Raw genomic sequence first — 13,021 nt, forward strand, 5'->3', positions numbered from 1 at the left:
TAAATGAATCTTTTACAATCATCTCTTCTTTCTTTATCTTTTCCTTTATCCTAAGGACATTGGTTGGGAGAGCTCTCCCCCCAATCCTGCTACTGTTCTGATTCCCAAAGCAGCACTTAGATGGGCCGTCAAGAGAGAAGCTTGGATATTTGGGGAGCGGGGAGCAGCTGAAGGAGCACCCTTCTTATACCCTTGTAATAACACTTTACTAGTCTTGTTGCTTTATGGTTCTCACTATGAGTGAGATCATGTGTGCTGAGCAGGTTCATTGGTTAGTGTTGTGAAGAATCAGGCTTCAAGTAGACCCTTCTGTCATTACACAGTTAGCTTCATGCCCACAGAGTCTGCTTTTAATCCTGGTCTATCGTGCTTTCAAGAAGCAAAAAAACTGCAGAGAGAGCAGTACGGATTCACTCTTATGAGTAATTACAACTTTTTGTCGATGGAGTTGATGGAGAGAAATAGAAATGCTTTCTCTCTTCTCTATTTTGTTTTTTATAGTTCACAAAATCCAGGATGGTAGCTATAAAATGTATTATAAAAGGGTAACCAGTCAAATAAGATAATTTACAATAATTCTGAGCCTGAATGTCTATAATTCAAATGTGTGAGGTTTTGTGCATACCTGCCTAGTCTGAGACAGCCTTTAAGGAAAGGCTTGGAAATGCCAGCTAGGCAAGCAGTTTTGGGGGTGTGCCCACAGAGTGCATCTGGATATTGGGTAATCATGTATAAATTTGGTACATTTTAATTCCTCTATCAGTAAGCCCTTGATTATTACTCAGTTCCCTATTTACATAAGAAGCCAGAGGCACAGGAGAGAAATAGCAAAGCCATGCAGAAGGGTTTCCCTGGAGGAGTACAAGAATGATCTTATCATCTGGATCATTCATTTATTCATTCAACAAACACTGAGCCTTTACTTGGTGCTTAGCATGGTTACATAGTTGCAAAAACAAAAAATATACAGGGTTTATTGTCTGATGAGGACACATATATTAAACAAATACTCAAATTTATAGTTAAATTGTAGTGAGTCCTGTGAAGGAAAGTTCCAGGGTATTGTGGGAGAGTAGATGAAGGGCCTTGATTTGGCCAGTTGGAGTTTCAGGAAGACAGCCCAGTGCCTTTGGGAAGCTAGAACTTTCCTATAGCTCAGAGTGAAGCCATTCTGTGATCTCTCTGGTTTCCTGAGATTTCTGTTGGCATCAGAACCTCGAAGTGGGGATGCAAGCTCTGGAGGGACAGGGTTGACCCCAGTTTCTTCCAGCTCCTCCCACCTAAATGTACTTTGCTTCTGCCATGTGTTTCAGACCTTCAAATCCAGCCCTATGAAGCCCCCTCCTCCTGTCCTCAGCATCACAGACCTGCTCCTGGCATTCCCTCCTCATCCTTTTCCCTTGCAAATCTAGCACAGGGCTTTCTTCTGTCACTAGGTAGTGCTACCATAGAGACAGACCCAGAGGGATCAATTGCTGTGTTTGGTTATGGTGGAATGTTAATTGATTAGTATCAAACAGGAAAATATCCGATTACATGATTACTGACTATGCTTTTCATTGCAAAATTTCTTATTCTCAAAAGCATGTGATAGGGAGAGGGAGGGGGAGTGGGGTTCCTGGGTAGACAGAGGTGGCATATAAATGCACCTGGGGAAACAGAAGAAGGCTTTGCAAGTACACCTGGCTACTGTCTGCATGTAGTGGGGTGCTCGTACTTCTTGGAGGCAGTCTTAGGGGAGCAGAGGGCAAGTTGATCCTTAAGTGAGGTTGTTAAAGTGACAAACATCTTGGGGCACCTGGGTGGCTCAGTCCCTAAAGTGACCTTCTCTTGGTTTCAGCTCAGATCATGATCTCAGTGTCCTGGGATAGCGTCCAGCAGGGGGTTCCCTGCTCAGTGCAGTGTTTTCTTGAGATTTTTCTCCTTCTGCTCCTCCCCAGCTCTCTCTCCCTCATGCGTGAGTTTTTTTTCTCTCTCAGATAACTAAGTAAATATTCTTTTTTAACACTAAATAAAATGACAAACATTTCTGTCAATTTCCTCCGCTTTCTCACTTCTCACAGAATTACCGGTTAGTTTTTTTTTTTTTTTTTTTTTTTAATGTTTATTTGACAGAGAGATCACAAGTAGGCAGAGAGGCAGGCAGAGAGAGAGAGAGGGGGAAGCGGGCTTCCTGCCGAGCAGAGAGCCCGATGTGGGGCTCGATCCCAGGACCCTGAGATCATGACCCTGGCCGAAGGCAGAGGCTTAACCTGCTGAGCCACCCAGGCGCCCCTACCGGTTAGTTTTAATTGGTTTGAGAAAATGCTTTTATCTTAACAAAGATCAGTTTGTGATATATCATTAATATAGAATAATAAAAAGAAGAAAATAAAATGATACATAATTTGATCATCCATAAATAGTCACTGATACATTAGGGATTTTTACCACAGAGAAGTTAAGTAAATTGTGGAGAAACTCTTTGGGAAAGAATTCCATCTTCAATGGCACTAATGCTAAAATGGCATGTTTTTCCATACTTTTAATTGACTCTATGCCTTCATATTTAAGGTGGGTTTCTTAGAGGTTGTATTTCTTTTCTTAAGTTGTTTGATTTTTGTGACCTACTGTAATTTTTGTTTTTATTGAAGTCCAGAACTTGGCAGATTTCTTATTAACTCTTCAGTTGATTTGTGGTGTCTTCAGTCAATCATTCAAAATTCATCTAAGATATTTGACTTGATAGTGCAGCTCTGAATTCAGAGAAGATGCCAGATAAATGTGAGAGGTGATCGATGATGTGAAGGAATGTGGAAGAAGCTTTTTAAAATTTAAATATACACAGATTTACCTATTATTCAGAGATGTATTTTCATATTAATAGTGATTTAGGTATCCAAGAAACTAAACATTTTCGTAAAATTTTTACTAATAACAGAAATTGTTACTTTACATTTTAGAAAGCACATGAAGATGTAGGACTTCATTTAATTAACACAACCACCTGGCATGGAAGGTGACCCTCACATAATTGCTGGAAACACTGGGACCCTCAGAGAGTTCCTAAGTTAACAGAATTAGATGATGGGCTGGATCTCACTTAGACTTGAGGCCCTTCGGCTCCAAGTCCTGTGCTCTTTATGCTGTATCACAGAGAAGAAATCACAAAGCCATCATCCAGGATGGAACTAACCATCATTATATTTTCTTTATTGTTCTATATGAAAGACACAAATCATTTGGAAAGGTAGCTCTCACACACACAGAGAACTGATCTAGATCCACTGTCCTTCCTAGTAAAAGAAACCTGCAATCTGAGCGTTTCTCCACTAGAGGGCACAACTCTGAACTCCCCGTCCAGCAGTAACGCCCAGGGAGGTAATGCAGTGTCATCAAACGCTCTGTGCTCTCTTTGATCAGCTTTGTTAACACCTGCTTTGAAAGTCTAAAGCCGTGGGCATAGAATGCAATGAAACTCACTTTTAATTCCAAGTGGAAAAAAGAAAAGTTTTACTTTTCCCTGCTTGGCAATGCTTCCCCTATGATGTATGTTGTAAATCACGGCATCTGTTAAAACATGCTGTTTCACTATTAAGCAAAGCTTTATTTTTTTTTCTTCTCTCTGGTGTTTGCTGGATTGGCAAGAAGAAGGAAACTATAAGTTTCATTTTTTAACCACGTTATTTCTGTTGACCTAACACATTTTAGTTAAATTACTATACCTTGAATGAGTCAGTGGTTCCCATTTGCTAGAGGTGATGAAAATTAGAGCATGAGGCACATTTTATAGTAGTTCCTTGAGGTACAGAATATCAGCATTATTTTATTTTATTCCTTATTTTATAAAGACTCCTTAGTTTGTAAAATAATAAAACTAAGTCTTAGTGTGGGAAATGATTTGCCATTAATGACCTGGCTAATCTGAACCGAGGCTGACCCAGAGCCCAGGTTTAGGTTCACACGCTCCCATCCTATCCACAAACTTGTGCACAAGTGTTTTGGTGACACTGCTCACACAATCCTGCAGTGGCCTGACTCTGTCATGTTAAAAAGCCTGGTAATAGAGTCTTGATAATGTGTATTGTAGACATACATTTTAATTTCCATCAGGAAATACTGTATTGCGCCAAATCAGTTGGTCCACAGGTGGATAAAACTGTAGAGCTTTTGCATCCCTCTCTTATGGCTACATCTCATCCCATGCCTACTCTCCCAAGATGTCCCTAAGATGTATTCTTCCTTATTCTCACTTCCATGAGTGGAGAGCTCCCAGTTTCGAGATTATCTAATCCTTCTGATGAGTGAAGTAATCCCCCTTTGCTTTAGTTGGGAGAGAGAGGATGGCTTGGGAAATGGGATCAGGGTAGGAGAAATAATTTAAGGTTACTGCCTTTTTCATCTGATGATCAAGAAGTACAGAAGGGCTATGTGATTCATCCAAGGCCTTGAAATTAGATGTCAGAACAGGCATTATATAAAGCAACAGACGCCTCATTAGACTTGCAGTCAAAAATTATAAGTAATGAGTCCACAGCATAAGTGGTTTCTGAAACCTGAGAGTCATCGGGACACTTTTTCTTCTAATCTTTCTCTAATTCCTTTCTAAGTACTGTCTATTTTTTTTCTAAATACCTCCCCAGTATATTCCCCTTGTACTCTCTCCTATCTCTGTCTTATGCCTTTTTCACCCACATGCTTAGCACCTTCCAACTCATCCCCCAAATATTGATGCAGTTAGCTGGACCCTCCACCAAAGAAAATGGGGCTCATATCCCTCCCCTGATTAAAATTCTTTATTAGCTCCCCACTGTCCATCCTGACAGCTCTTTAAGTGCAATTCAGAAAAGAACAGTTCTATTTATGGAACCAGAATATGTTCTTTCCCTCTTCCCCTGCTCATTTGCCTTCCCACCTGGGAAGCTCCCCCTCTGGCCTGTCCCCCCTACCTTGCTGAAGTTAAATTTCCCTGTGGTTTAAGCGCCTGGATGCTAAGGAAGATTTCACAGGAATGCAGCAAAAAGAGGGATGGTATTTTAAATTATTAGCAGCAGAGGCCTCTACCACACAGTGAATCACAAAAATTCTAAAAGACTACACCTGCAAGAAAAAAAATTATACACATACATACATACATACATGATATGTGGGCTGAACAGTCATTTGGCTCCTGGTGGGACTTACCCTACATTCCTCATCCCCTGGGGAACCACCTCAGTGTTGGGTAACCTCCTTCCACTCCTCTCCTTGCCATGCTGTGTTGCCTCTGAACATTTATATTCTACCTCTTTCTCTTATTTGTTGTAATTTTATATGTGACAGCTGTTAACAAACTAAGGGAAAATGATAGAGGGTCCTATTTAAATGACAAATGCAAGGCTGTTAGTACAAGCAAATTCCCTGAAAGTAGTACAGCGTTCTCAGCTAAACATTTAAAATAGGAGATAGTCAATAATCAGGATTTTTTAAAGCACAAGAAGCCGGGGCTTCGTTTCATCCTGGATTCCTCATGAATGCACCTGGAAGATGCATTCAGTTATATTCTTGAACCTATAACCAGACCTTCCTTCCCCCTACCTCTCAGCATGGATAAAAGATGAAGGGATTTTTCCAGTTTTCCCATGGGACAGGCAGTCGCAGTGAATTAGGGAGGTCATCCATAAGGCATCCATTGAACGTGTGCGTGCTACGCAGCTCCCAGAGGCCAGTGCCTCACCACGGTTTGAGGCTGGAGATGGGCACGTGGTCAGCAGGACTGGCTTGTCCTCCATCACTTCACGCTGAAAGAAGGGTGTTTTTCCAGGAAACTGACATGTCGTCAAATAGGCACAAAGTATGTTTGAGGCTATAATTTAGAAACACATGTAAGTACTAGAGTGAGAGAAAGCCTACAGCTTCAGAAGGCTGGTGAAGCAGGCTTCCTGGAGAAGGTGGAGCGAGCACCAGCAGAGGCTCTGGTATAAAGGAGGCAGGAGACATCACTCAGGAAGAGGCGCAGCATGGGCGGGACTACTGGGCTCCTTTCAATATGGCGCCTGCAGCCCTGCGGACTCACTGAGGTGAAGGGCTCTGGGGGGCCATGGTCTCTGAGGGCAAGGTTGGCCATGAACCAGTGATGCACTTCAGGAAGCTGACCAGACAAGTGTACAAAACTCACTTGATAGTTATCTTTGTCATATGCGCTTTGAAAAATATTTATTAGCATCTTTTAATTAACTAACATATTATTACATTTTATTTTAATTATAAATTATAAATAAGTCTAAAGTGCAGTGGATACCATTCCCTCTGGTTAGGTAATATCTCATGGTCACATCCGTGGTATGACATCCAAACCAACTTCCAGTTGGCAGAAATGAGAGGAAACCTACCTTAGAGGTATGCTGGATTTCTGCCTTGTGTAACATCAGGCCTGGCTGAAGGTGGAAATCTGAGAGAAGAGAAAGCCCCAATGGAACTTAAATATCACCACCAGCTGTGTTGGCACACCAAAACTAAGGTGTTTCTGGTGTGATAAGGAGCCTGACCACAGATGTATGAAGTCCCGAAAACGAAGAACATTCCTTACATTACACAGTTCTGAAGTCGAGTTAGTGTAGAAGCACATTTTAATTTAATTTAATTTAATTTAATTTAATTTAATTTAATTTAATTTAATTTTATCTTATTTATTTTTTAAGAGAGGGAGTAGGAAGGGACAGAGGGAGAGAATCTTAAGCAGGATCCACGGCCCAGCACAGAGCCAATGCAGGGTTCAATCCCATGACCCTGAGATCACAACCTGAGCTGAAACCAAGAGTCAGACACTTAACTGATGGAGCCACCCAGGCGCCCAGTCGAGATTTATTTTAAGTCCGGGCAGAGGAAGACATACACTTCAGGAGAATCCTTGGTGAAATATCCTGATCTAAACCTCTAGATTTACAACACAGGAAGAAGTACAAGTGTGTTCGGATGCCTGTTAAACACACGACTCCATACTGTTTTTTGTTGTTTTGTTTTGTTTTTCATTTTTTTGTTTACTAAAGGTAGTCTGCCTCCTGCTGTGAGTTTTGGATGACACAACAGCACTACGATGAGATTTGCTCCTTGACTTAATCATATTGACCAGAGAAGAACTATCTTTGGCTGTGGGGGGACTGATGCTATTTAATGTCCATATGCTATGTTAGCCATTTGGGGAACCTCCAAGAACACGCATTATACTTGTTGGGAAACACTGGCCCTGTTACATGCTTGTACTTTATATCAGTTCAGTCTTAAAATCTGACAGAGTCCGTGTATCTATGCTGGATCCTTGTCTTAGAGCATCCCCCAAATGCAAGCCATGGGACAATTTTATAATGATGTCAGTCATTATCAGATTAATCTTTAATGGGTTATGAAATGTCTTATGTTGATTCTTGTTGAGGTCTATCTATCTACTGATCCATGGATTGGTTGATCTGTCATTCTACTGATTTATCATCTATCAGTAAATCATGTAGTCTTGTTATTTGGTGTATGAATTGGCTTGCAAGATTTCTATTGTCTTTCTAGATGTTGGGAGTCATTCACCTTTTTTGCAGTTCTTTATCCATTGACACTTAAGGGTAGATCTACATGAGTCTTAAAAATTTTTAGCTAGTTTCTTACTTCTTTGCTTAAAATATGACATTGTATAGATGTTTGCTTCTAAGCATACTCAAAATATTCACAGTTTAATGTGTTTAAAGCATTTCAGAAACTATAATCTCATACAAATGCAAATCGGTTTTACTAATTCTTTTTCAGCAAAAGAAAAACAAGGGCATAAGAGGGTATAAATATGACTATCTAATTGAACCTTTAAATGCCTCTAAATGATTTCCTCTTATTTTACGTCTTGCACCTTCACGTTCATTTATACTACTGATAATTCTTCCAACAAATTTGTGCACTATAAGTGCTTGACATTTGAAGAATTAACATTTAAATAATTACAATTATAGAATTCATAAAATAGATTTCATATGAGTTTTATATCATTATAAATGTTTACAATGGGTAGCACATCCTGATTCTGTTCCTTGTTGGGGGCTAACAATTTGTTATTGCCCCATCAGTGACCCTGACTACACACATTTTTCGGGATGGAAGCATGAAAAGGATGATTGCAGGTTACAATTGCCAGTTGGTTCACTTGTTGGATAGACACCATGTTCTGTTTTGGCTGTTGGTCTTCTAGTTTATGTATACAGCCCAGAATGCTAGGTAGATGTAAAATGCATTGAAAAACTAGTGGGAAGAATCTTAAGTGGCTGAACACTTGCCAAGACTTTCTATCATAAAAACATAATACATACTTTCTATTTTCCCAGGAGGCCTTGCAAAATGAAAACGTAAGTTTATTTATTTAGTTAGCTGGTCACGTATTTACATACAAGCTTGTCAACATTGCTTGGGAAAAACATCTCTCTCCCTTTCTTTCCCATGGTAGAATGGTTTGTAAACTGATAAGGTAGTTGGCCTGTAGAGACTTTTTGCCAGCAAATTGATCCATTATTTATAAAAGTTGGAAAAATAACACATCTCTATGGCAGATACATCCAGGCTTTGTTTTTATAGTACATCTAAATCAACTGTTCTGTCATTAGTTTTTATTTCAGCTATCATGATAAACAGTTGCCAAATAATGAAGTAGATCACTGCCCAGTTTATCTGAATCTGTTTTTACAATGACAGGAATAATTCTCTCAGATATGTCATGGTTTAGCTATTTTAGTAACCTCCAGGAACAAATCAAATCATCCATATTTCAATCCAATTGATGTTGCAAGGATCAGTGATTATTTCAGTGAAGAAAATGAATTGACTATGACTCAGGGCTGTCGCTCTTTACCTATTGTTCTAGCATAATTTAGTTGTTCTTCGATGGGTTGTCATGAAGTCATAGAAAAGACAAGTATAATTAAGATTCATGATGTAGAAGATTCAGGAAAAGATCTGACACAGGTCCAATTACTTTATATCATCCAGATGCCATTTGGCCCTCTACTGGACACGAAGGGTAGTGATTTTTACTTTGCTTCTCCAAGGATTCTGGGAATTTTAACACAACCTTAAGGTGTCTGTCCAATGAGCTGTGAATGCTCACTGCCCCAAGGGGTAGATTCTCCCAAACATTTCTTTGAGAAGGCCATTCTTAGTAGAAGGTGGGAAGAAGAGGAGCTGGCTTTTGAATGGGTGGAGCCCTACTTCTCTCCTGCAGCTATGGGAATATCACCTGATCCTCCGCACATGACAGGGAGCCTGTCATATGTTGGCTTCTGAAGGGTAGGTTTCTCTGCTCCTTTCATGCTGTCTGTCCTGAGCTTGGGGTGGCTTCCTGTGGGCTGAGTTTGAATCTTCGACAAAGTTTTGTGGCCCTCTCAGAAACTGAGGTGAGTTTGAGTAACCCTCTCCCCACTGTCCTCCCATCTCATCACCTAGATTGATATGGTACTTAATAATACACTTATAAACTGTGTCTTGGCCTGAGTCCTAAAGAGTGGACTTTTATTGCCAGAGTCATAATGTCCACCATGGGACAGGTGGGGCAAGAAACCCAGCCCCTCCCCCTTTCCAGGGCTCTCCTAGTCCTTGGTGAGAAATGTTCACTAATCCTATGGTTCTAGGCCTGCTGGTCCCTAAAGGTTCTGGCTGCAGCAGAGGCCAGCCTGCCTTATTAAACTCATGCATATGGTCTAAGTACACATTACTGATTTCTCTATAAAACAGAATTCCCTCTTAAATAGGACATGAGTCCTTATGGCTCTCCCAACAACCTCTCACCACTCAAGCACAAATGTCCCCTGGAGCATGCAGTCGCAGCCTTGCAGTTCTGTTTTTCTGGCGTCCTCTTTTAATAGCCACCCCCCCACCCCGTTTTTCTAAAGAATCACAGAGGAAATGAGTTTCTCGAGCCCTGCACACTCCCACCAACAGGCAGCTCAACAGACTGCTGCATAGACAGAAGAGGATACAGGCTTATGTGTAATTCCTAGGACCTGATTGTAACTCCACCTTTCATTCCACCTACTGGGGTTGAGTAGTTGGGAATCTGTGTTCTAGAGCAATAATTCTCAAACTTTAACATGACTGTGAATCACCTCGGGAACTTGTTAAAAAGCAAATTCTAATTCAGTAGATCGGGAATGAGGTTGAAGATTTTGCATTTCTAGCAAGCTCCTAAGGGATGCCGGTGCTCCTGGTCTGTGGACCACGCTCTGAGTAGCAAGACTCTAGAGAATGATAAAGCCAGGTACAAAATCTGGCCTTCTAGCTTTTAGGATATATTTATGCCTTGACATTTCCATCTTTGTTGATTCAGTACTTTGGCATTTTCAAACCTGGTATTCGTTATTGCACTTGTCCCTGCATCCTACAGGGCAGCCTTTAGGATAGGAATCTTATGATCATCACCATCCTTTTTCACCATCCAGAAGAAAACATCCAGACCAGACATCTTGATGATGAGCTTTTATCCCTATGATACTATCTGCTGCTTCTCCCCTTACTTCCTCTCCTTGCTCAGACCTTTTCCCTAGTGCTTTCTGTGGGCATTGAGTTGTACTTCAAAAACTAGCACAGTAACTGGTATGTGGGAAAGACTCAAAAAGTATTGATTTGAATTGAAATATCCCTGCAGGGCCCTTCTGACTAGATCTCCCCGGAGAGCAGGGCCTCCCAGGTAGCCCTGCCCTTGGAGGCCACTCAAGCCCTGAGCAGCAGGGTCTGGCGGTATGGATATTCTCTGAGCCCCCTGGGGTGCCTTCCTGACCATCACTTTTCCAACTTCACAGCAGAAGCCTCAGTCATTTGAGATTCATGTCACCTCAATGCAGCCCTATGGCCTTTCTTGCTGTCCATCACTTTCTGGATTGTTTTTTAAATTCATAATAGAATTCACTCTCTTTCTTCCCCTCAATCTCTTGCAATTGTCATGCACGTGATTATCCAATTATGTAGCCTCAAAGATGTTTAGAATTCTCAACTCTGACAACCTTCACCTGCACTCTGCTTCTGCCACATGCTTGTGTGACTACACCCTCACTTAGGGAATACTGGAGTCCACCGCATTGAATCATGTCCTCGATTTTGCTGATTACAGAATAATGCCAGCTCCTAATTCATTAGGTGAAAGCCTATATTTATGAACTAGAAAGTGAAAGTGAAAATGGACATAATTTTAGCCAGACATAATTAACAGTTACAAACATAGAGTTTGGCACAGATTATTTACCCAAGTGGAAAGATATGAAATATATAGTATAGCATAGCATGTTGTCAACACATTTCAATCTCATTTTCATTTAATAATACAAAATGGTATATTATATGTAATGATAAACTCACCCTTTTAAACAGCTTTTCTAGCATTTCACTTTGTGTTTATTGAATCCAGTTCCCTCTTATGAGACATTTCTTAGACATTTTTGTATTCACTTTTCTGTACTCTTTCTTAATTTCCTTAGAATATTTTTCTTTTTTTAAGATTTTATTTATTGATTTGAGAGAGAGAAACCCAGCACGAGTGGAGGGGATGGGCACAGGGAGAAGGAGAAGTAGACTTCCCACTGAACAGGGAGCCAAACACAGGGCTTGATCCCAAGACCCTGGGATCATGACCTGAGCTGAAGGCAGCTGCTTAACCAACTGAGCCACCCAGGTGTCCCTAGAATTTTTTTCCAGAAATGACTGGATTGAAACATGTGTATAACATACGAGGTTGTACTTGGGAAAGTTGCAAACTTTATTCTCTTCGGTGCCAATCTTGCCATACCCTGTTACCAATGAATATTATTCATGGTCTTTATTTTTACCAACCCATTAGATAGATAATATCTCATATATTTTTGCATTTATTTGACTAAGGCTGAAGTTTTACATATTTTCATACATGTCTTAGCCATTTGAGCATACAGTTGTATGACTACAACCTCCACTTCTTCCTCTCTATAAAAGGCAGTAGGAAGAGCTTGGACTTTTTGGCCTCTTGCCTTAAGCTCTAAGGGTTTAATTTCCTTTGGCTTTAGTAAGTTCAGCTTCTGGAATTTTAAATGCATAGGATATAACTTGCTCTTAAAGTAAAACTGTCATGCCTATGACTTTACGACTTTCAACCCATTATAAGGATAGTTAGAAGCCATATCTCTGCATATAAAATGTTTAGTAAATCTCTCTTCTCATTCTCTGATTCTCTTTCTCAGGGCTGTGTATAGATTTATGTTTTAATCAGACCAAGTCAACATTTAATTTTCACTTACTTTAACTATTGTGTTCACTGAAGCAGAGAATGCATCCATCTTAACAAACACAGAGAAACACAAATAGAGTGACAAAAAGAACCTCAGACATGCCTGTGTCCCCTCTCTTTCTTTCTCACAACATCAACTCAGAGTCTGGCAAGTGCCTGGAGTCTATTCATGGGATCAACTCAAAGACAGCCCTTCCTTAGAAGATCCCTTCTTTCTCTCTTCAGCTGTTGCTGTGATTGTTAATATTATCCTAGTGTCCGCAAATTCTTTATTAGCCCATCAGTTAGCTCCTCTCGATTTTCCCTGACACACAAGTTAGAGCAGAGCATGAAATTTATCAAACTCAAGTTAGGATTTAGATTTGACAATAAATTTGATCTTGACAGTCTTTTCTTTCTCCCTCAACACTCTTTTTCTCTTCTTTTTCTCTTCACAGAACTGTTTTCCCTCTTAATCTCATGGGAAAATCCTGTGTCTGTCTTCCCTTAAATTACCTCCCTTTAAAATGGTATGAATAAGGGACCAAGGCATTTGAGTCTACAGTGTGGACTCTAGCTTCTGGCTCAGTGTAGGCAAGTGTTAAACTACCCATCCTACTATCAAGTCTTTTCTTACCTACGCGGGCTAATTGGGTGCTAGTCTCCAACCAGAACACTGCATTTTAGAAAGGTTGGTGAATCATGGGATGCTACACATATTTGACTCTTTTTCCTCAAAATTTCACATCATGACACCGTTACATATGCCATCTTTCCCTCTCCCCGCCGGTTTCCCTCCCTTCCCCT

At 40.5% G+C, this 13,021-nt stretch overlaps 1 long non-coding RNA gene across 9 annotated transcripts in view; it reads left to right on the forward strand.

Annotated features, from left to right (window-relative positions):
• LOC125081050 (uncharacterized) overlaps nt 1–13,021 on the forward strand; it is a 237,693-nt gene that overhangs the window by 147,216 nt on the left and 77,456 nt on the right. The window contains exon 5 of one of the 9 annotated variants that reach the window (XR_007121571.1): nt 6,276–6,656. The exons of the other annotated variants lie outside the window; for them this stretch is intronic. This is a non-coding gene — a long non-coding RNA (uncharacterized LOC125081050). Of the gene's footprint in view, nt 1–6,275; nt 6,657–13,021 lie in introns of those variants that run through there. 9 annotated transcript variants of the gene reach the window in all.

This window comes from Lutra lutra, chromosome 11 (genome assembly GCF_902655055.1).
Source record: "Lutra lutra chromosome 11, mLutLut1.2, whole genome shotgun sequence".
Classification (NCBI taxonomy): domain Eukaryota; kingdom Metazoa; phylum Chordata; class Mammalia; order Carnivora; family Mustelidae; genus Lutra; species Lutra lutra.